Source organism: Sorex araneus, chromosome 1, assembly GCF_027595985.1.
Source record: "Sorex araneus isolate mSorAra2 chromosome 1, mSorAra2.pri, whole genome shotgun sequence".
Taxonomy (NCBI): Eukaryota; Metazoa; Chordata; class Mammalia; order Eulipotyphla; family Soricidae; genus Sorex; species Sorex araneus.
Genome location: NC_073302.1, coordinates 210,672,267 through 210,697,678, shown reverse-complemented (window position 1 = coordinate 210,697,678; position 25,412 = coordinate 210,672,267).

The window sequence follows — 25,412 nt, the reverse complement described above, 5'->3', positions numbered from 1 at the left end:
ACCTGAGTAGCGTTCTCACCCTGTTTTCGTAGGGCACAGGTCTCTGAGGCATATGTTAGTGCAGGAAGAACAGTGGAGTTGAAAGGATGTGCCAAGAGCCAGAGGGTTTTTGTCCTCTTAACCACTTCTTTAATGCTTTTGAAGGGTTTCTACACTGCTCTCTTCCTCCTGCGCAGTTCTGATGTCAAGTCATTGTTGAGTTCTTGACCCAGGTAAACACAGCTGCTGCATTTAGAGATGTTTCTTCCATTGAGAGCAAATGGAACGTCAGGGACTAATTTGTTTTTCATGAATATTGTTTTGCTGAGATTTAGCTGCAGCCTGACCTTTCCACACTCGTGGTCAAAGTCAGCCAGCGTTTGTGTGGCTTGGCTAATGTTTGGTGTTATTAGAACCATGTCATCAGCGAAGGAGAGGTAGTGTAGTTGCTGACTGTCTATCTTCACTCCCATTCCTTCCCATTACAGATGTTATTGAGGGTGGCACTGAAGAGTTTCATTGAAATGGTGTCGCCCTGCAGAACCCCTCTCTTTACGTCAATGATCACTTCCTTGTAGAATGGTGAGATCCTGGTGGTGAATCTATAACACATGAGGATTCTGATGTTTTGAGTTTGAATACCCTGCTTGGCTAGGGTTTCGATGACCACTACAGTCTCAACAGAATAAAAGGCCTTCTTTAAATCGATGAATATTAGACAGAGTGGCATCTTGAACTCTTGCGAAACCTCAATGAGTTTGGTCACTGTGTGGATGTGGTCAATTGTGCTCAAACCTTTTCATAACCCTGCTTGCTCTCATGGTTGTCCTTTGTCTAGTGTTCTGCCCTTTCTTTTCAGGATGACTCGAGTGAACAACTTGTAAATGACAGACAACAGGCAGACTGAGTGATATTTGCCGATGTCGTGGATGTCTCCCTTCTTGCAGAACCTAATGATCCTGCTGTTTTTCCAATGAGACAGAATCTTGCATATGGACAAGTAGTGTGTGGAGCCAAGCCAGTATATTGATGAGTACTGGCAGCAGATTCTTCAGGTGTTCAGGTCTGACCTTGTCTGGACCGGGTGCTGTATGCATCTTTTCCTGATGAAATGGCATGTCGGATTTCGAAAGGGAGGACTTGGGAACGACATATCCATTCTGCGGAATTTGGTATGTGGGCAAGTGGACATGTCTGTCAAAGAGATCTGAGTAGAAGTCGTGAATAATCCTCTCCAATGCCCTTTTGGAAGATGTGATAGATCCATCAGGATGCTGGAGGGTAGTCATCTTGGTCTTGTAGTTGGCAGAGGTCAGGTGAGCGTTGTGAAATCTTTTCCTGACTTCTGCCACATCGGCCAACACTGCTGCTCTTCTCTCTTTGAGGTCTTCCTTTATCGCTTCTCTGCACAGCTTTGTGAGCTCAAAAGTTTGCTTTTGATTGCCTAAGGCTTGTGCCAAACCATATTGGTGAATGAGTTTGAGAGTTTCCGAAGACAGACATCTGTTTGTGGCTTTCCTACTCTCGGCATTCTTCACGCAGTCATGGAGTTTCTGTACCAGTCGATCATATTCCTCATTGATGTTGTCAGTGATGGCATCTTCCCCCGTTGCCTCAATAGTGTCAAAGAGCTCCCAGTTAGTAGTCATTCTGGGAATTATCTTCTTAAATTTAAACTTTGCAGACCTTTCTCCCTGCTCTGTGAAGTAGAATTTTGCAGGAAGGAGATGGTGGTCCTATCCTGTTTGGAATTTTGGGACAACAGCGATATCAGTTAGGTAGAACCTTCAATTGAATATGATGTGGTCAATTTTGTTGTGGAACTGTGCACTGGGAGACCCCTATGTCCAGTGTTTAGATTCGGCCTTCTGGAACTGAGTTACCATAGATGGTCGTGGTCGATATGATGAACTCCAACAGTCTCTCACCCTGTTTATTCAATTCTAAGCCATGAGTCCCAATGTGGAGTTCTTCAGGTGACCTTCTCAGTCATATCTTGTCATTAAAATCACCAACAATGATCTTGTAGAAGGTGTGGTCTTCTTCATAGAACTTCTCCAGCTCCATGTAGAACTTCTTAATTTCTTCTTCATCATAGTTGGATGTTGGTGCGTAGACGATAAAGATGTAATCTGCAGGCAGTGAGCCATATCTATTCAAGCATAATCTTCTGATTCTGGTTGTTAGGCATTTCAATAAATCATTGTTCATGGCCAGATTCATGTTGACAAAACACCGACGCCACTGAGGCCTCTGTTGTCTCATGTTCTGAGGAACAGTTCTTTTTCAGTGTCAAAAAGGGTGTGATGTGATTGATGCCTTTTAGTTTTGGTCAGACCAATGATGTCGTGTTGATCTTCTGCGCTTGCACCATCAGGACCTCGATGGATGCTTCTGATGCCAGTGTACGTGCATTGAAAGTAAAGGCAGTCATTTTAGTCCTTCTTCTCGGTTTGGCATTCTAGTTCCACTACACAGCCACCTCCACACTCCAGGCCGCTTTCCGGACACTTGGGCTGAACCTCATGCCTGAGTGAAGCCCCACAGAACCAGGTAAAGCAGAAGTCTGTGATCTTGGTCTCCAGGCTCAACAAGACCCAAAAGCAAGATCCTCTGTCTGCCTGCTCCAATCTCCAGCTCCCCAGGGATCAAACACAGATGCCCCACCCTACCAGTGCCAGATAAATACCTCACAGGCCGACCTCTACTACCTCCACTACCCAGACACCACCATGCTCCAGGCCAGTTTTTGGACACACCATAAAATTCTTAACCCCATTTCCCATAATTTCCACACCATATTTGATGGGTTTCAAAACCATGGGAACACCTGTACGAATGATTGGAGGCCACTCTAAAAGCCTCCATCTGTCTCCAAGAGCCCAGCAAGCTACCAAGAGTATCCCGCCTGCACGGCAGAGCCTGGCATGCTACCCGTGGCGTATTCTATATGCAAAAAAAACAGTAACAACAATGTGCCTCATTCGCCTGACACCAAAAGAGACCTCAATGCGGCAACGTTAAGAAGGATGAGCAAGGAGAGGCTGATAAAATCTCAGAATATCTGAACAGAAAGACTAAATCAGAGAGATGTGCAAGAGCAGTTCCTTTAGTATTTCTTCTCTTTCTAATCTTGCTAACATTGTTGTATGTGTCGGTTTTCGTTTGCTAACATATTTTTGCTTGTAATTTTTCACAGATTTATTTCCCCCTAAAGTTAGAACAGCATAGATAACCTTGCCAGAATCAATGAAGTCTTTAGTAGGTTGGGATTGGGGATAGGTGCTCCTTTGGTTCCATAATTGAAAACTATAGTGATTTCAGTATGAAAACCCAAAACCAATTTTTCACTTTATTGAAAATTTGGCCATGGTGTTTCTTTCGTACCCTAATTAATATCTAATTGACATAATACAAATAATCTATTTATACTTCAATTCTCAAGTAGCTGTTGTACACAAAATAAAACTCTCCTGCTTAATAAAGTATTTTGAAAGTTGTCAATCCATATGTTATAGTAAGGAAGTTAACTTAATGGAACAAAAAATTTCTATAAAAGGTTGGAGCATATCCAGATTTAAGGGAAATTATGACTTCAGATAATTCTGTGTAGGAATTTTAAAAATAGTGTTCTTGCTGGTTGAGTAACATGGGTACAATACTACAAACTCCAGAGGTTTTGGTGTACAAAGTTACTACACCTTCACCACCACTAACAAGCTCAAGCTCCTCTATCCTAGCCCTTCTGTCACATACACAATAAAAATGTTTTATGACTCTTACCTTCCATTTTAACAAATAATTTTCACCTTGTTTCTATTATGCACTTTTATATCACTTGCTACTAAACACCCCTGAGGAAGCAGTTACTTTATTATAAAGTCTCACGTGTTATTGGTTGTGTTAGAAAAATTTACAAAAGATGAGTATAAAATGGAAATAAAGGGATGGGAAGGAAAACTTCATAGATCTTATTATCTACAAATGGGAAACATTTAAATAATGGAAAACCTACATCTCTTCATGCAATTTCTCACATTACTTCCATAGGGCATATGCTTAAGAAAAGGTCAGTGGCCTGAGTTCTGAACTGCTGGACTCATCTCAAAGTGTAGATCAAGTCACCAATTTAAAAATAAGTTACTTAAAATTTTCAATGGAATGCAGAGAAAATTACAAAGATAAGAACGTATCAAACTTAGAAACTAGAGAAAAGTTTCTGTGAAGCTGAGAGGTGGTGGAGGGTAATTTTGTCTTTAACTCAAAATGTTGCTAACATCAGGAAGAATTAATATAAAGGGTCTATTATGAGACATCTGTTAACTTGGTCAGCCAAATCAGAAAAATACTTCTTTATAATTTCTAAATAGTCATCAATTTTTAGTGGGTATCAATGTGGACAGAAAAACTGTTTGAAATACAAATAGAGTTGAACTTCAACTGTAAGATAAAAGACATTTTGGCAACAGAAAATGACTGTTGGAATATATAGATATTGAAATAATGAGTAATTCATAGTTGATTTGTGGTTTGAGATTATGTAAGTATATGCAGCCGTAGGGTTAAAAAGGCTTTTTCTTTCTCATTTATTTTCTTACAAAGTGTTATTATCTAGACTATTTAAATAGCAACTATGCAAATTTCCCATGCTTTAAAAATGTTTTACTAAAGAATTCTCGACCAATCAACTAATTCTATTTATTTATTTCCCCAATTCGGAGCAGATGAGTATCTAGTGAGAAAGCTTTTTTTTCTGAAGTTGAGTTGTATAGAACTCAAACACCATTTTCTGGAAAAGTCTTGGAGAAGGAAAAATTTAGTGAATCATATGAAGAAAATAGTTTTCTACCCTTTTGAGGTGAATCTTTCTTTTCTCTGTCTCTGTATTCTCCATAACAGGAATATGGGGGGAGAATTAAAGCAGAGATAACAGGGTTACTATGAAAATTCAACTTAATAAGAAATAGTTATATACTGAGACTATTTAGCTGTCACGGTCACTGTCATCCCTTTGCTCATCAATTTGTTCGAGCGGGCACCAGCAACTTCTATCATTGTGAGACTTATTGTTACTGTTTTTGGCATATCGATATGCCACGGGTAGCTTGCCAGGCTCTGCCATGCAGACGCAATACTCTCGGTAGCCTGCCGGGCTCTCCAATAGGGGTGGAAAAATCAAACATGGGTCAGCCATGTGAATGGCAAACATCTTACCTCTGTGCTATCATCGCTCCAGCCTGGGACTATTTAGCATCTCACACTGCCTCTCACATTTATTCTTAGCTTTCTGTTTTTTTATTTTTTTTTTAATTTGGGGTCATATCTTCAGTGTTCAAGTTATTTTTTGCTTATGTGCTCAGGAGCCACCACACCTGGCAACCATATGTGGAGCCAGGGGTAAAACCTTGGTTGGCTGCATGTAGTGAAATTGCCTCTCTTGCTGAACTATCTCTCCAGCACCATTTTCATTCAGAAAAATATTTGAGTGTCCCCAGCACTGCTGGACCTGTATAGCATCAGGTGACCCTGCCTGAGCACCAATCAGTCTTGTTCATGCCCACACTGCAGGGCCAAGTATTATGAGAGGTAGTTCCATGCCCACCAAGTCCTGATAAGAAGACTCTCCAAATAAATAAATGCAGACTAATTTTTATGTTTCAGACAACTGATACTAAATCTCTGAAATTAAGACGCAATTTTAGAGGAACATTTGATAGAAGTGAACATACAAATGACATTAAGTCCATGAGGCTGAACACATGAGGCTTTTGAGTTATATTGGTCAATATGGCCAGTACTGGCCAGATCTTGAGGTATCTAACAACTCAAGCTTGGAGAGAGAAAGGCAAGCCAGTAAGAGTCTGGGAAGCTACAATGAGAAGAGTGCAAAATCCAGGGAGTGGTTATTCTGCGAGTCCAGTAAGGAAAGTGTTTCCAGATTTAGCTTCATAGAAATTGAAAACACAATCATTAGAAATGGAAACTGTGAGATGAAGTGGATGGCCATGATAAAAATAGTGTTTATGGTGTTTCTAATAAAATGTCTTAACCAAGTGGAGTTCAGAGGGAATGTGAATAGAGAAACTGATGACAGCTGGTTTGAACACCATTGGGATTTTCTTGGAAAAAAAAGCATCAGGGAAGAACAGTAAGGTTCAGAGGTATTTTAAGATACAATGAGTAATGTTCTCATGGTGCTAGAAATACATAGAGAAGAAACAACTAATACTTCTGGTAGGGGCGTGGCTTGAGCAGCACCCAGCCATATTCAGGACTCGCTTCTGGCTCTGCACTCAGGAATTACACTTGCTGGTGCTTGAGAACCGTACAGGGTGCTGGGAACCAAACTCAAGTCAACCCAGTGCACTGTAGCACTGTAGCACTGTTGTCTCGTTGTTCATCGATTTGCTCGAGCAGGCACCAGTAATGTCTCCATTGTGAGACTTCTTGTTACTGTTTTTGGCATATTGAATACGCCACAGGGAGCTTGTCAGGCTCTGCGTGCAGGCAGGATAAAATCAGGTACAAGGCAAGCAAATGCCCTACCTGCTGTACTATTGCTCTGTCCCCCAAACAACTAATAAGTGTTGGTATAAAACATTCGGATGAAAACTGTTTTATATAGGCGTGAAAAAATTGACTGTAGAGGGAATGCTGCTTAAACCTTTAGCTATGTTAGTGTGTACTTCCATCTACATATGAGTGCCTATTATTGTCTATCCACATATGCTCTATTTATCTAAGTATGAATACCTATCACCCATATACAAGCCAGTAACAAAAGAAAAACTATGTCTTTTCATAGGTGGGGCCATGTGATATTTGTAATTTGTGACAATTCTATTTGCTTCAATTTTCACAAAGGAGAGGGTGACCTGACAATCAATTGAAAATTGTATTGAGAAAGCCATACAATTATTTTTTTTGGAATATTCATGAATACAGTAATATAAGGGGGTGGTATGAGAAAAGCATAGGCATATACCGATAGCATTTCGTTTCTTGTTAATGAATTTAATACAGAAACCAGTGCAGTGCAGATGGTGTGATTTTCTCCAACCATTGATGGAGAACTCTCTAGCAAGGAGAGTTCAATTAACTCATTATCATGGTTGGCAGAAAGTTGAATAAAGTATAAAGAGAGTCAAAGAAAATAGAATTGTAAGCAAGAAAGTGGTTACTCAAAACCCTTCAGAAATCTTTTTAGCTGGTAATGACTACTGTGATCTCCTGCAACACCCTCTGACATGGTCTCATTGGTTGTTGCTTCCTCATCTCGATCCCTTGTCTTTGGTCTGCAAAAATTCATCTGTACTCCTTAGTGTAGAGTACATGCTGCATTATTCTTGGGAGAAAGTTTAAATATCCTAGAAAGGTTAAATATCTCAAATAAATAGATATCTTAAACTACTGATTTCAGCTCTAAGTCCTTCCCTCATTCATTCCCATAAATATCCAACTATAATGTGGTCTTTCAATTTATTTATTTATTTTTACCATATCAACCACAACTCTGGGAAGGCCTTTCTCTCATGTGCTAGCCCCCATTTACTATGGAAAATCTAAACAAAAATAAAATTACGGATTCATAAACTATGTCTCATTTCCTTTTTTCAAGACACAAATAATCCTCTTAGTTTCATTCCCACTGTCGTTGGTTAATATCGCTAACCACGAGTGTGCCCAGCCAGCAGCACCAAGTGTTACAGGGGTACGGGACCTAAACGTGTTACCCTGAAGCTGTTCAAACTAAAAGTAAGGGACCTTACAGAAGATTTGAAGCTGAGATCAGAGATGAAATGGCAGACCTCAGGAAAAGAAATATTATTGGAGAGTAGGAAAAGGATGGGGTGAGTAGGGGAGAAATCAGGGTGTTGCCAGGATTATAGGAGAGGATGCCTTCATTAGGATTCCAGAACAGGGCAGAAATCATTTCCTAGGGAAAAAGAAAAATAGGGATTATGCATATTTTAGTATTTTTAGAGCAGATAGCCAGCTTAAACAAGAGACTGATGTTGAGATAAATATTCTCTGGTTAGTAATCCCAGTTAGCATGCTTCTCCTGGGATGACCCTAAAGGTACTATGTAGTTTCCTTATTTTGGGTCATTCCTTTTTCCCTGTCTTTATATCACTATATCACTATCACTAGCTTTGTACCCTATCATCAACATGACCAAAAATTGACATAACTGAAGCTCAAGAAGTGAGGATTTTCTGGGGGCTAGAGGGATAGCACAGTGGGTAGGGCATTTGTCTTGCACGCAGCCAACCCGAGTTCAATTCCCACCAACCCAGGTTCAATTCCCAGTATCCCATATGGACACCAGGTAGCTGCCAGGAGTGATTCCCGAATGCAGAACCAGGAGTAACCCCTGAGCATTGCTGGATGTGACCCAAAAAGAAAAAAAAAAAAACAGAAAAAAAGCGAGGATTTTCAAAACTATGATATAGGTATTATTCATATTTTTTATTCCTGTTATTTTAATAATGTCAGGAACAAAATGATCAGTACATATTGTCTTAACCGGAGTCAGAGACAAATAAACTAGAAAAATAAACATATGGTGATGTCAAATGTCCTTATGTACCTGACTAAAAGTGAAAGTATTTGAATTTAATATGGCCGACAGAGATTTCCATCAGAATATAAAATAGAGCTATTCTGCAGCTGTGGGCTGGAGTGATAGCACAGTGGGTAGGGTGTTTGCCTTGCATGTGGCCAACCCGGGTTTGATTCTTCTGTCCCTCTCGGATAGCCCAGCAAGCTACAGAGAGTATCTCGCCCACATGGCAGAGCCTGGCAAGCTACCTGCACCATATTCGATATGTCAAAAGCAGTAACAACAAGTCTCACAACGGAGACATTACTGGTGCCTGCTCGAGCAAATCGATGAGCAATGGGATGACAGTGACAATGATTCTACAGCCGTGGTCATGGAAGCAACATTCCAGTCCCATAGCTCTCCTGGTAATTACAGAGGAGATGCAGGCTATGCTGCTAATACAGGTATTGCAGCTGAAAATTCTGGGCGTGCCCTCCAAAGGGAAGACTGACTTCCTACCCTGCTACAGCCACAGAGCCACACACATCCCACATCCTCTATGTAAGCAATGGCCCGGCTCCACGGCCTCACCGCTTGTCTCGGGTAAGATGCAAGACAAGCCGTTGAAGGCCTTCACCCCACTTCTACAGACCTTGGAATTTCTGGAGCAGGCTGTGTGGTGCAACATCTCCTAATTCCAAATTCTCACAGCCAGTAGGGGCACACCAGATTACATGGCAAAATAGCATAAAAGTCAACCAAGCTCAATAAACAAAAAGAACACAGAGGCTCAACTGCAACAAAAAGCTTAGTAAACCCTCAGACAATAATTTCAATGGCCCCATTGTGAAATACAATGATTTTCACAAGTTCTCTCTTACTGAAGTAATTTTTATAGTCACATTAGCCATTTTGTTGTAACAAACAGAATAAATTATTTTGTGCCTGCTCAGGAGGCAGGCTTGGGGGAAGGAAGGCCCCACTGATCGTGGGGTTGGGGGTGGAACATTGAATGCCTGAAACAACTGTGTTATGAGCAACTTTGTAAACCATAGTGTTTCTACAAAATAAATAAATATTTTAAAGGAACGAGAGGTTTAGAGCTAGAGATTAACCTACGATTTATGAGCAGAGAGAGAGAGGAAGAGAGAGGACAAAGAGAGAGAATATTGAATATAAAGTAAAACTGTGTCAGTTCTGTTTGGGAATGACTGTTTCATGTCATCTGAATGGAAAAGGCAGCGAGCGGCCTTTCTAAAGAAGTTTGAGGGAAGCTAATACAGATCTGAGCAATTATTGGAGAATGCTATTTCTTGCCTAGTAACAATACACCTAATTATGCTAGTGTGAAGTGTTTTTATCCTCCCCCCTCAGTGGAATCTGAAATTTTCCAGGGCTACTTTAGCATTTGGATACCTTAGTGACTTTGAGCATATGTGTGGACTATTTATATACGTGGTGGCATTATTGACAATAACTTACCATAGAGAGCTACCCAACACTGTTCCTCAACTTATCAGAAAAACAACGGTGATTATTATTTTCTCTCTAAAATGTTGGGGAATATAAGCTAGGTCATGACGAAGAATGTCCTCATAAGTACTAGATAAATACAGGGCATTATCAATTGTCTAATATGAGAAAGAAACCTTTAATATCAGTTGTTAGAAATGGAAGACAAACATGCATAGTCAATAATTTAACAGAATAACTAAACATTTATGTGAAAAAATTTTGCTTAGTTAAAAAATTATGCAGAGGAGGGGCTGGAGTGATAGCACAGTGGGTAGAGCGTTTGCCTTGCATGCAGCCAACCCAGGTTTCATTCCCAGCATCCCATATGGTCCCCTGGGCACCACCAGGGGTAATTCCTGATTGCAGAGCCAGGAATAACCCCTGTGCATCGCCGGGTGTCACCCAAAAAGGAAAAAAAAACATATTCAGAGGAAAAATGAAGGAATTTGAGTTCATTATATTGAGTATCTGGAAATATAGTAACTATCAAATTCTAAACATGACATATAGAATAGTGAGTTAGCTGAATACTGAAAGCTTTTCTCAAACAAGTGATAGTTTAGGATTTGAAAGAAATTAGGCTATATTATAGAGATGAAATAGTGTAAGTAAAACCTAAACCAGAAAATAAGACAGGGATGTGGAGGAAAGAATAGTGGATGGTTTCAGAAGTTGCAGAATTGAAAGAAAATGAGGGAGGCAAATGAGAGGTGAATACATTTATCACAGAAATTCATTCTGTGCTCCATGTCTGCAAAGCCAAAAAGAGTATAGTAACCTCTAAAGACCCAATCAATTCATCTGGCTCCTGTCACTAACTAATCATTAGGATATTAGATGCAGTGATTCCAGGCTAAACTTTTGTGTACTAGTTGAGAGAGCTTGAGCAATTCTAGCTTTAAACAAGAGCCTTGTTGTTTAGGGAATTCTCACTCTGGTTTTCATATAGCTGAGTGAAGTCATTGATTATATTTCTGGCATGTTGCTTTTCTGCTTTGAAGTTTTGTAATTAGTCTTTGATATGAGTATACATTTAAAAAAATACTAGGAGGTAAGTCAGGAAAGAAGAAATACTGCATTCCCTAAACTAAGTAAAATGTTTAACGTGAATGAGATCAGACACCTATAACAAGTGAAATTTTTACAAGGATTGGTTCTCTATAGAAAATTATGCTCAGAAGTCTAAATATATTTAATCTGAACTATCAGTCCTGTGTGTTTTTTTGGTTGAGATAAGTATATAAAAGATATATACATACCTCTTGGAGAGCCCAGCAAGCTACTGAGAGTAATCTGCCCACCCACACAGCAGAGCCTGGCAAGCTACCCGTGGCGTATTTGATATGCCAAAAACAGTAAAGATAGGTCTCATTCCCCTGACCTTGAAAGAACCTCCAATCTTTGGGAAAGAAGAGTAAGGAGAGGCTGCTAAAATATCAGAGGTAAGTGTAATAGAGACGTTACTGGTGCCCACTAGAGTAAATCGACAAACAACGGGATGACAGAGACAGTGACAGTGACATGTTTGGTTTTTTTAATACTTATTTTGGTGATTGAAAAGACAGTAGAGGGGTTAAGGTGCTTGTCTTGTATGTGACTGATGCTGGTTCCATCCTTGGCAATACATATGGTCCCCTGTACATGCTCAGAAATGATCCCTAAGCTCAGAGCCAGAGTAAAGCCCTGAGCACTGCCAAACTGTGAACTAATGGTCTCCCATATGCATTTATAGACATATATTTCCTTATATGAATTCTTTAGACTATCTGATGCCAGCTGATATAAGAAAATCTCTAAGCAAAATTCATTTTTAGGGACCAGAGCAATAACAGTAGGTAAGATACTCACCTTATGCATGGCTGACCCAAGTTCAATTCCCAACATCCCACATAATACTCCTAACATCTTCAGGAGTGGTTCCTGAACACAGAGCTTAGGAATGATGATTTTTTTTCTAAATGAAAATTATCACTCAGGCACAAGAAATGTAATACCATTAGTTAATGATAAGATATGAACAAAGAACACATCGAATAAGATGCACTGTGATAGCCCCTGTTTTTTAAAATGATTCTCAGGCATGACCAAAAAATAAAAATAAAATAAATTTTCAATTAAAAATATGTAACTATTACAAAATATTGTTATAATTCTATCTTTTAGATGTGATTTCTTACAAACAAAATTTACTAACTACATACTTTTGGCCAAACCAAATTTGGTAATGGCACATTTGTCAACCACAATATCACAAAAAACTGAATTGATTACAAATATTTAAAGGTGGAGAGATTTTGCATTGTTGAAAAATCTAAATTTCCAGGGAAAAAGACTTCTAAGTTGGCAACAGTGAACATTGCTGTTTGGCAACAAATACATGACTTTTTATTTATTTATTTATTTATTTATTTGATAACAGTGGTATTTGCAATGAAGTATCCATCTCCTGATCCTGAGATCTCCCTCACTCCCATTGAGCTTATACTAGGCTGATTGAGAATCTCAAACTGGCACCTGTTGGCATTAGAGTCTGACACTTCACCCTGAATTGGATCTTACCCACCTTTGACAGAGTTTGCCCAGATTCTCATGTTGTCACATTGGAATTTCTATTGAGTGATGAAAGTTTAGTGCACTCATATAATTGAAGCAAAAGATTACAGATTGACTTCAATTAATACTAATGCCAAAATGTAGCTTAATATCGAAATCATACCACCAAAGTTATTTCTTAAGTAAAACTTATAAATGAAATGTTACTCCAGATTATTTCATGTAAGACTATTTGTACTGAATAATAGGACTCTACCAAATCAAAGTTGAAGTGTGATCAGTGCTTGGCAGTAAGATAAATCATTATTTAGACATAAGAACTATGATACTAATAGAAATGGTAAAATATAAATAAAACATCTTGTACATGCATTTTAATAACAGCTGTTTTTTAATGTTTTAGTTTCTAATAAATTTAGCATGTTTTGAAGCCACCAAAATATGATTTCTAAATAAAATAAAGCATATTTTTAGAAATTTTAAATGATGATTGTTGTTTTCCTATGAACCTGATTTTTAGATTAAATTGCTCTTTAAGTTGCATTTGATGATAAGATCCATAAGTGCATACTGACTATATCATAACATTATTGTATCCATAAGTGCATACTGACTATACCATAAAATTATTGTACCTTACAGAAAAAGTCAATAAAGTAGATAATATGATATTTTTATTGGGCCAATAAGTAAAAGGCAATTCTCAAACCCCAAAGCCTCAAGTATATTTTCAATTTAAATGAATACCCTCATGAGGCATTTTATTGCAACATTTTCATATGAATATATATATAGGTAAATGACTTCAAGAATGTAAAAGTATGTTGGAAATTATAACACCCTCTTTAAAATTTTTCATGTTGCTAGACGCTGCCATGACTTCTATGTGCCTTGTAACATCCATCTTACCAAATTAATATAAATTTCTTTTTTTAAAAACATCCAAGTTTTATTTTAGTTATTTATTTTCGGGTCATACCCGGAAATGCTCATGAATTACTCCTCGCTCTGCACTCAGGAATTAACTCCTGGCGGTGCATGTGGTGGACCATATGGGATGCCAGGGATGAAATCCAGGTCAGCCGAGTGCAAAGCAAATGCCCTCCCCACTGTGCTATCACTCCGGACCCTAATTTAAATTGCAAGAGAAAAGATCATTAAATTTTCTATCATATATAGGAAATGAGTGAATCTATAATATAACATTTTTTTTGAATTATAAGCACTACAATAAATAATTATATTCTCATATACATAGTTTGAATATTTTATTCCAGTATACCTTTAATTACATAAGTGTATTTTTGTTAGAAAACATTTATTTAGTACTTACTATGTCCCATAAATGCTTCACAGGTATTAATTAATTTATCCTCAAATAAGATAGAAAATCTCAGCAAGGGCAATGAGTTACTAATATAATAAACTTATGCTCTCAAAGTATGTTCCTGTACTAAACTTTTTAATATCTGCCAGTTTGTTCTTTACAGATAAAAAAAATGAGTCAATGATTTCAATAGTCATTAAGAAATGAATACGTAAAATGTATGTAGTGTACAAATGAATCTACTTACTAACTAATAGGGGTGAATACGGTTACTAGTATTAATCAGTAATAGTAACTACATTTACTCACGACAGTAATAACCATAATGCTTAGCTGACAACTATTGTAGTGAATTGCAAGTAAAAAGATAACTTTCTTTTCTTGTGGGGAGAGGGTGGGCTTGGGGATCACAGTTAATGGTTCTCTTCTCTCAGGAATCACTCCGGCCAGTGCTCATGGATCCATATGCAGTGCCAAGGATTGAGTCAGGCTCGGCCTCATACCAGGCAAGCATCTTAACCTCTGTACTGTCTTTCTGGCCTTCAAGAAAACTTTTCAAAATTATAGGGAAAATATGGTTAATAACTTTATTATTTTAAGACCTTCATTTACTTCCAAAGGCAAATTAAATGTTTGTAACATTACAAATTCTGTTCAACAAAATACTGAAAACATTTTATGTGAATTGACAAAAATATAGCATCTCAATTTTCATAAACCAAGTATTTAAAATTCTCCATGATAGGACACTACCATTTTAAAACTTCACTTATCCTCTTGTCATAATAATTTAACTAAAAAAAATCCTAAATACGAAGTTAATGGACACATGAAATAAAACTTGCCAGGTGGGCGTAATGATACTAGGTTTGCTCCATGAGTACGACAACAAGGTAGAAGAGTGTGACGTATAGGAGTAAAACCCTGACAATAGAAAAACCTCAGAAATTAGGGTGATTATTCATGTCTTTGTACAGAAATTGAGAGAAGGAAAGAGTAAGAAGGATTGAGACAGTGGAGGATTAATACAGAGAGATAAAGGCAGAAAGAAATAAAGAAATGAAGAGACCGAGCCAGAAAGGGAAGTGCAGTTCAAAAGACATCTCTAAACTCTCCTGATACAGTGCTCAGACATCTTTGCAGAATGTACCATGAGGTTAAAAACAAAGGGGTCCTGACATTAGGACTTCCTTTTGGGTGTCTGGGATGGAATCCCATGTCTCGTCTATGTGAAGCACGTGCTCCACAACTGTGTTCTATCCCTAACACCAATTTATTTTTCACTTTGGTAACATTAGTCTAGCAGTGTATGCAGGTTTAATATCATCATACCCACCACCAAAATACCATTCCTCGTCCCCCCCATCAGAGTCCATAATAGATTTTTTCAGTCCATTGCTCCCCCTTGGTAACTTCAATTCTATCGATAGGCTCTAAGTATTCATATGTTTAATTTTGGTTCTTTGTTATCTGTCCCTTTGCTTTATTTCTGCGTTAGACCATCTGGTATATGGTATTAGTCTCTCTCTTTCTAAATTATTTCACTTAGTCCAACCTCACCCAGAAACAGTACTTTTCAGTGAAAACTAGAGTGTCAGTTCTTGAGGAATGGAATTTCAAAAAGCATCAGCAGAGAATAAATGTCTTAACCTAGCTGTGGAACCTCTACTTGATGCCTTTAAGTATCACCCTCTCAGTATTAGATACTATGGTGCAGAAAAAGACAAACCACGAATTAGATTAATTTAAACTAAATGAAGATAAAACACTGACATAGTTGATGTAAAGAAAAAATGATTAGATTATATATCTCTCCTCAGGCTACTGAGGACCTCTTGGCATGTTTGATAACAAAGCCTTTGAAAATTTAGTACCATTAGACAGTGTAAGGAAATCAAATATGAGACAACAACCCCAAAAGATACATTTAGGGGTTAGAAGTTTAGTATAGCTGCTAAGGCTATACTTGCCTTGCACACAGCTAACCCAGGTTCAATTGCCAGCATCCCATGTGGTTCCCCAAGACTAGGAGTTTTTCCAAAGTGAGAGCTAGGAGTTACCCCTGATCATCACTAAGTGTGACCACCAGTGTTTTCTAATGTGAAGAATTCAGAAAAGGCATATACATTTTATTTGTGAGAATTAATATGTTATATGTTAAGTAATAAAATAGAAACCCCACAATAATAGTTACCATGTGTATGTGAATATAATATGCTTATGATTATTAAAGAGCATGAAGAAAATAATTTTCTTGAAAGAATTAATATTATTATTCAAATAATTCAAATTTGGATGGCTGGAGAGATAGTACAGCAAGTAAGGCATTTGCCTTATAATTGGACAAACCAAGTTTAAAACCGCAAACCACACATCCTCTTCTGAGTCCTGCCAAGAATGATCCCTGAACACAGAGTCAGGAATGATCTCTGAGCACAGAGTCAGGAATGATCTCTGAGCACAGAGTCAGGAATGATCTCTGAGCACAGAGTCAGGAATGATCCCTGAGCACAACCAGGTTTAACCCCCCAAACAGAAATAATAATAAAAATAACTTTAATTTATATAAATTGCTTTTGTCATTCGAAAAAAATCTAAGTAACATTTGAAAATTCATTACCAGTCAATGAACTCTGAACTTTTCTAACATGAATGATAAAAAATGGAAGAATATAATTTTACTACAGATTTTTAAAAATATATCAAATAACAGTAATAGTTATCACAGTGAGTAGATGGGCCATAAAATGAAGAAAGGCGACTAAGAAACAAATTCAAGTTTATGTGTGGATGTGTGCACATACGTATTCCTGTAAGCATGCTGATATTAATTTCAAAATACATGTGTAGACTCCCATATCAGCATGCAGTTGCTTTAAGCCAGAGAGTACTAGTATTTAATTGAATTCAGTTCAGTTCTGATACTACCAAAATTTGCATCAAGTCCACAGAATACAGAAAGAGATCCATTCTCTTAAGAGTTCCCTTTAGGGGCTGGAGCAATAACACAGAGGGTAGGGCGTTTGCCTTGCATGAGGCCAACCTGGGTTCAATTCCCAGCATCATGTATGGTCCCCTGAACACCACCAGGAGTAATTCCTGAGGAGTAACCCCTGTTCATCACTGGGTGTGACCCAAAAAGCAAAAAAAAAAAAAAAACAAGAGTTCCCTTTAGACACCAGCCACAGACTCAAGCTGTTATTTGTATTTCTTGCCAACAGGCTACAAATCAGAGGTTCCCACAATCAACTCCTCCATAGATTTCAGACACCAATGCAAGACAGGGTTATTACCTGTGCTTTTGATCAACTGGTAATAACTCAGACAAGCACAGGAAACTTTTTTTCAGGTTTGATTAATTTGCTAGAAAAACTTACAAAGCTCAGGAAACCCACTGAGTCACCTAACAGCAATTTATTCCCAAGGATGTAGGTCAAGAGCAGCCGGATAGGAGAGATGCATAAGGCAGAGTAGAGGGAAAGATTATAATGTTTGCAACTCCTCTTTATAAATGTCATATTTCCCCATATCTCTACTTATTCAACAACTAGAAAGCTCTCTGAAACCCTCTTTATAATGCCTTATTGTGAAGGCATGACTGATTAGGTCATTGACCACTGGCATTAAATTAGAGTTCTAGCCCTTCTTGCCTAACAGGAAAACTGCTCTAGGACTGAATTTTTCAAGATATTTTTCTTTTTCTTAACAGTTTTCTCCAAAGTTACCTTGACTAATATAACAAAAAATATGTTCAAAGGACTGTCATTTAGGATACTAAAGTGATTTTGGAAATTGTGAGCCTAGAACTATAAATGAAAACCAATATATAAATGTATAGATCTATAAATTGTTATATGATAATCAGTGTATATACATGTACTCAATATGTCTGTATAATAACATGATTTCAAACAAATGGTATAAAACCATGTTTTGAATAGTCAAGACATGATACTGGTTTGCTTCTCATTTAAAAAAAAATATCACTAAAAACTTTACTTCTAAGATCACAGAAATTTTGATACGGACTTGAACACTAAATGTTAAAAACAATTAACTCTGACAACAGAAAGTAGATAGCATTTTGTTAATTGTAAGGCATGGGTTATTTGATTCTTTATCTAAGTGACGAAATACACCTTAAATAATATATCTAGAAATAAAAGTTTAATGACAAAGTGAAACAGAAAAATTTCTACCTGGGTAGAATTTGGCTAATATTTTATTGTGTAAAGAAATTCTATAATCAAATTATGACAATAATCATGAGAAAGTAATAAAAAACATAAAATTATATGAAAGCCAAAAAAGTTCAAATTCTTTGGGGAAAAACATATTGGTGTTAGATGATCAAATTAAATATTGTTACTGAAAACATGTAGTTGGTTTATAGTAAGAGTGCTTAATACATTGCCAAGAGCAAGGTAAATTAATATGTTTTATGTAGAATGTTGTATTAATATATTTCCTAATGCAGAAAAATAAATGATAACAGCAAAAAAAATTCATTATTTGAAGGAAATACATCAATATGCTTTTGAGGACAATACACCTGTCCTTCGTGAACGGTAAGACCAAGATGACTGCCCACCAATGTCCTGATGGATCTATCATATCATCCAGAAGGGCAATGGAAAAGGTTATCCAGGACTTCTACTTGGATCTCTTCAACAGCCACATCCACCTGCCCACATACCAAAATCTGATGGATGGATATGTCTTTCCCAACATCTCCCCTTCCGAAATCTGACACGCCATTTCGTCAGTAAAGATGAGTACAGCACCCAGTCCAGACAAGGTCAGACCCAAACACCTGAAGAATCTGCTGCCAGTACTCTTCAATACAATGGCTCGGCTCTTCACACACTACCTGTCTGAATGCAAGGTTCTGTCCCATTGGAAAACCAGCAGGACCGTTCTGTTGTGCAAGAAGGGAGACATCCACGACATCAGCAACTATTGCCCAATCTGCCTGTTGTCTGTCATCTACAAGTTGTTCACTTGAGTCATCTTGAATAGAATAGGCAGAACACTAGATGAAGAACAACCATGCAAGCATGCCGGGTTCTGAAAAGGATTCAGCACAATCAACCGTACCCACACAGTGACCAAACTCACTGAGGTTTCTCGAGAGTTTAAGATGCCGCCCTGTCAAATGTTCATGGATTTAAAGAAGGCCTTTGATTCTGTTGAGACTGAAGCAATCATAAAAGCCCTAGCCAAACAGGGAGTTCAAACTCAGTACATCAGGAATCTCAGTGAGCTGTATTATGGATTTACCACCAGGGTCCTACCATTCTACAAGGAAGTGATCACTGATGTAAAGAGAGGGGTTCAGCAGGGCGACACCATTTCACTGAAACCTTTCAGTGCCACCCTAGAGAATGTCATGTGATGACTGGAATGGGAAGGAATGGGACTAAAGATAGACGGTTGGCAACTACACCACCTCTGCTTCGCTGATGACATTGTTCTAATAACACCAAACATAAGTTAAGTGGCACAAATGCTGGCTGACTATTTTAAGCGTTCTTTAAATCTTAGAATGCCTTCAAGAATATCAAAGAAATTGTTAAGAGGAAAAAGAACCTCCAGCTCCTGGCACATCTTTTCGATTCTACTGTTCCTCCTGCACTAACATACACCTCAGAGACCTGGGCCCTACACAAACAGGATGAGAATGCTATTCAGGTATCCTAAAGAGGAATCAAAAGAGCTATGCTTGGAGTATCACGTTTCACTCAAATGAGAGAAGGAATCCCGAGTTCCGACCTCTGTCAATGATTGAGACTCAGGGACACTGTCTCCTTTACCAAGGCATTGAAAATCAGAAGGGACGGACACATAATGCCATTTAGAGAGGACTGCTGGACTAGATCTGTTACCGACTGGATTGCACAGGACATCAAAAGACCACGTGACCACCCACCTAAGAGATATTTGGACTTTTATGTCAAGACCCTGAATGAATGGTTTGAAGCTCTTCATGTTCCTGGAGTGAGCAGACACCATTGGGCTACACTAGCATGCAACAGGGACAGATGGAGATGTTACTGATGCCCATTCAAGCAAATCAATGAGCAACGGATGACAACTGATACAAGGGATATAAGTAATTTATTGTTGAACACTTAGGTAGTTTTAAAAACTAAGAAACTACCTAAGTGTTCAACAATAAACAAATGGTTTCAAATTCATAATTACATGTAATTAAATGCTATTTTGGAGTTGGAGCAATAGCATATTGGGTAGGGCATTTTCCTTGTATGTGGCCAACCCAGGTTCGATTCCCAGTATCCCATATGGTCCCTTGAGCACTGCCAGGGGTAATTTCTGAGTACAGATCCAGGAATAACCCCTGTGCATCGCCGGGTGTGACCCAAAAAGAAAAAAAGAATATAAAAACTATTTTGATGGAATTATGTGTTTTATCATTTTACTTTGCCTCCATTTTGAGACTTGTTGTTACTGTTTTTGGCATATCAAATACGCCACGGGTAGTTTGCCAGGCTCTGCCGTGAGTTAACAATAAAGAAAGAAAGAAAGAAAGAAAGAAAGAAAGAAAGAAAGAAAGAAAGAAAGAAAGAAAGAAAGAAAGAAAGAAAGAAAGAAAGAAAGAAAGAAAGAAAGAAAAGAAGGAAGGAAGGAAGGAAGGAAGGAAGGAAGGAAGGAAGGAAGGAAGGAAGGAAGGAAGGAAGGAAGGAAGGAAGGAAGGGGAAGAAAGAAAGAAAGAAAGAAAGAAAGAAAGAAAGAAAGAAAGAAAGAAAGAAAGAAAGAAAGAAAGAAAGAAAGAAAGAAAGAAAGAAAGAAAGAAAGAAAGAAAGAAATTAGAACACAAGGGGGTGGTCTATGGTGCTTATGCACAGCTCATCATTAGTCAGCAGGAAACATGTTTATATCTTGGGGCTAGAATTGGCTAGAATTGGGATTAAAAGCTCGGGGATAGAAGGAAGGAGTTTTCCACAATGAGCAAAGTGATCTATCGAGGGGTGGGGTCCCTTTTTTTCAGATGAAGGAAAGTACAACTGTTTACAAATCGGTGCTTGCTTTTCTAACTTAGTATGGGGAAGGACTTCTGTGATAGACACTGGCTTCCACTCAAATAAAATGGATAGGTAAATTGGCCAACAGTCTTGAGGATCATTGAATGAGGAACATTTTAGAATGATCTGACTGTGTACGTTAAGTCTCTTGGGACTTTTTGTTTGTGTGTCTTATTTTGGAGTCATGGCAGAGAGTCTCTTGCCTGCATGCCTGGATATCTTTCCTGGGGGTCCTTCAGAGAGGATGGGCTCTAGCTTCCCTCCTCACCCCGAGCAGAGCTCCCGGCGGCCAAAGACCACCAGAACCTAGCTACAGTCATGCTCGAGGCCCCTCTCCACACGTTTGGACAGGCCTCATGCATGAAGGTACTGGTAGAGGAACCCAGTTGTGTGTAATCCCATCAACAGTCAGTACCCAGAGACTTAAAAGCAAGCTCCCAGAAGTGATATCTTGTAGCCTACTTCTCCCTCTGGGAGAAACTGGCAAGCTTCTGAGAATTTCCTGCCCACATGGGACAGCCTTGCAAGCTTCCCATGGTGTATTCATATGCTAAATCCAGTATCAAGCTGGATCTCATTCCCCTGACCCTGAAAGAGCCTCCAGTTCGACATCATTGAAAGGGCAAAACCGAGAGAGACTTCTAAGATCTCAGGGAAAGTATGAATGGAGAGGTTACTGAGCCTGTTCGAGAAATCAATGATTAACGGGGATTTCGTGATTCATGATTCATGAATTTGGAGTCACACCTTGCAGGGCTCCTAGTTCTGTACTCAAAGATCATTTTTGATAGTGCTCAGGGACCACCGCGAAAAGAAGCAGAGTTGACCATGAACAAGGCAAGTGCCTGTCCACCTGTTCTTTCTTGGTCCCAAAGATTATTAAAATTTCATGCTGTTTACATTTACCATGTGATTATGGAAGTAATGTGAATATTATACCAATCACAAGATAGAAACTAACATCTTGATTCTCTGTCATGTAATCAAGTCAGTTTAGATTTAGTTTTGTGCATGTGTGAAAATAAAAGTTCACACATGCACAAAACTGTTTTTTTGTTTGTTTGTTTGTTTGTTTTGCTTTTTGGGTCATACCCGGAGATGCACAGGGGTTACTCCTTGCTCTGCACTCAGGAATTATTCCTGGCGGTGCTCGGGGGACCATATGGGATACTGGGAATCAAACCCGGGTCAGCCGCATGCAAGGCAAACACCCTACCTTCTGTGCTATCACTTCAGCCCCAAAAGTATACCTGTTTTAATTAGCCCTTGCAGTAAACCCAAGCAGAGTTGGGCACATTAAAATGCTAGTGAAAACCTTGTTGAAGAAATCCACTTCTGCACAACTAGCATACGTCTAAAGAACCATCTATTATAGAATGACTGCATCTACTTGTGGTATATAAAAATACAGAGTAGAAGACTAATATTCAAAGCCAAGGGAAACAAGGGCTAGGAGGACTAGTCAATAGTTAGAGTGTACCACAAGTGCATGTGCGGAGGAGGGTAGGTAAGAAAGAGAGGGGACCAGTATGGCAATAATAACTGGAAATGGTCACACTGGACTAGAACAGAGTGTTAAAAGTAGGTAAAGGGATATACATCACAACCTTTCTGAATCTGTATTGCAAACTACACAACGCACAAAAGGAGAGAGACAGACAGACAGACAGACAGAGACAGAGAGAGAAGCACAGAGAGAGAGAGTCAGAGACATTGACAGAGACAGAGACAGACAGAGAGAGACAGAGAGAGCACACCTGCCATAGAGGCAGGCTGGAAGGTGTGGGGGGGTGGCAGGAAGAAAACTGGGGTAATTGGTGGTAGAAAATGTATATCAGTAGCGGGATGGATACTGGAACAGGGATGGATACTGGAACACTGTATGACTGAAAGCTAATCATGAATGGCTTTGTAAGAGTCTATCTCAACGTGATTCAAAAAAAATCTATTGATATCAGACTGTATGTGATTTGTTAATTTTCTGTGTGTGTTTATATGTTTGTGATAAGTTGTGATTCATTAAACTTTTTATGCTTTAATAAAACTTAAAAGAAAATGAAAATAGTAAAGTTAAACTGAAGGAGAGTTTCAATAACCAACAGCAATAAGACTGTACCCCTCAATTCCAACGAGAAAACTCTAAATTTATGTTTAGAGTCTAAACATAAATTCCTAGTAAATAATTTCAATGACCATCATACTGTCTTCCTTTAGGGAGCCATTTTACCTTACTGATCTTATCCTGTCACTATTTGTTTACCACTAGCTAACCCCATGCCACACCTAGCAAAGGTTGCCACTCCTAATCTTACTGATCTTATCCTATCAGCATTTGTTTATTACTAGCTAAATCCCGTGCCACACCCTGCATTTCTATTGGGGGTCCCAGCATGCATATTATACCACCTCCTCCCAGCAGGGAGGTATAAATACTGTAACTGCCATAGAATAAACGCCTTTTTTCCCTCCTCCGGGCTCTGCGTCTGTTCATTCGGCTGCGTCCCCTTCTCAGCCCCACGAAGGGTTCTCCCTGCTGAACAGAACAAGACCTCCACGTCAACTTCCACATCTTCCTTTGACTGCAGCACATGCCACCCTTGCCTAGTGGGAGTCCTAATTTGCTTTCAATTGCCAAAAGTACTCATTATGGTATGCTTAGTAGCTAGAGTTCATACATAATATTTGAAAATCCAACTTAATTTTTCTGAGTGAGATGAACACTTGGAATCTACAGTAAATATAATCAGAGATTTACAGAAACCTGGTGAACTCTGTTTATTAGACTTGCCTGGGAGAGCTTCAGCAAAGGTCAGAGGGCCACCATCTTCCTGCAGAGACAGATCATGTTCTAGCTGGTTTTGAGAAGGGAAGAAACAGTAGGTGACGCTTTAATGAATGGCTTATCATGTGAAACACACTTTGTGATAATAACAATGTTGGTAAGACAAGGAGGGAGATTTTTTCCCCTTTCTTTGGCACAAGGGTTTAGTGAGTCTTATACGGCTTTAGTTGTTAAATATCAATGGCTACAGCTAAGTGGTTCACTGAGAAATTATTCAATTCTGCAGAGATCTAAACAACTTTGATTTCATAGGCTGAATTGGAATTCCATTTTATTACTTTATTTTATTTTATCAAAGGCTGACTTTTTTTTCCTTATAAATTTAAGTGCCTGGGTGGGAACACTTGGTATTTGAATTATGTTTTTCTTTTTTTTTTCCTATTAGAGTTGGCTTTGGCATAAAGAGAAAATAAGTCTCACTCAGGTTCAAAATTTATTGTAAAATTATCTAACAGTGTGGAGACTACCTGGAATGCATATAGGGATTCAGAAAAGATGTCTTTCTTTCTTTCTTCTTTCTTTCTTTCTTTCTTTCTTTCTTTCTTTCTTTCTTTCTTTCTTTCTTTCTTCTTTCTTTCTTTCTTTCTTTCTTTCTTTCTTTCTTTCTTTCTTCCTTCCTCCTTCCTTCCTTCCTTCCTTCCTTCCTTCCTTCCTTCCTTCCTTCCTTCCTTCCTTCCTTCCCTTCCTTCCTTCCTTCCTTCCTTCTCCCTCTCTTCCTCCCTTCCTTCCTTCCTTCCTTCCTTCCTTCCTTCCTTCCTTCCTTCCTTCCTTCCTTCCTTCCTTCCTTCCTTCCTTCCTTCCTTCCCTCTCTTCCTCCCTCCCTCCCTCCCTCTCTCCCTCCCTCCCTTCCTTCCTTCCTTCCTTCCTTCCTTCCTTCCTTCCTTCCTTCCTTCCTTCCTTCCTTCCTTCCTTCCTTCCTTCCTTCCTTTCTCCCTCTCTTCCTCCCTCCCTTCCTTCCTTCCTTCCTTCCTTCCTTCCTTCCTTCCTTCCTTCATTTTTCCCTCTCTTCCTCCCTCCCTCCCTCCCTCTCTCCCTCCCTCCCTTCCTTCCTTCCTTCCTTCCTTCCTTCCTTCCTTCCTTCCTTCCTTCCTTCCTTCCTTCCTTCCTTCTTCCTCCCTCCCTCCCTCCCTCCCTCCCTTCCTTCCTTCCTTCCTTCCTTCCTCCCTTCCTTCCTTCCTTCCTTCCTTCCTTCCTTCCTTCCTTCCTTCCTTTCTTCCTTCCTTCCTTCCTCTCTCCCTCTCTTCCTCCCTCCCTCCCTCCCTCCCTCCCTCCCTTCCTTCCTTCCTTCCTTCCTTCCTTCCTTCCTTCCTTCCTTCCTTCCTTCCTTCCTTCCTTCCTTCCTCCCTCCCTCCCTCCTTCCCTTCCTTCCCTCCTTCCCTTCCTTCCCTCCTTCCCTTCCTTCCCCCCTTCCCTTCCTTCCTTCCTTCCTTCCTTCCTTCCTTCCTTCCTTCCTTCCTTCCTTCCTTCCTTCCTTCCTTCCTTCCTTCCTTCCTTCCTTCCTTCTTTCCTTCCTTCCTTCCTTCCTTCCTTCCTTCTTTCCTTCCTTCTTTCTTCCTTTCTGAATTCCATGGTACTTACCTTTCCATTTTATTTATTCATTTATATTGA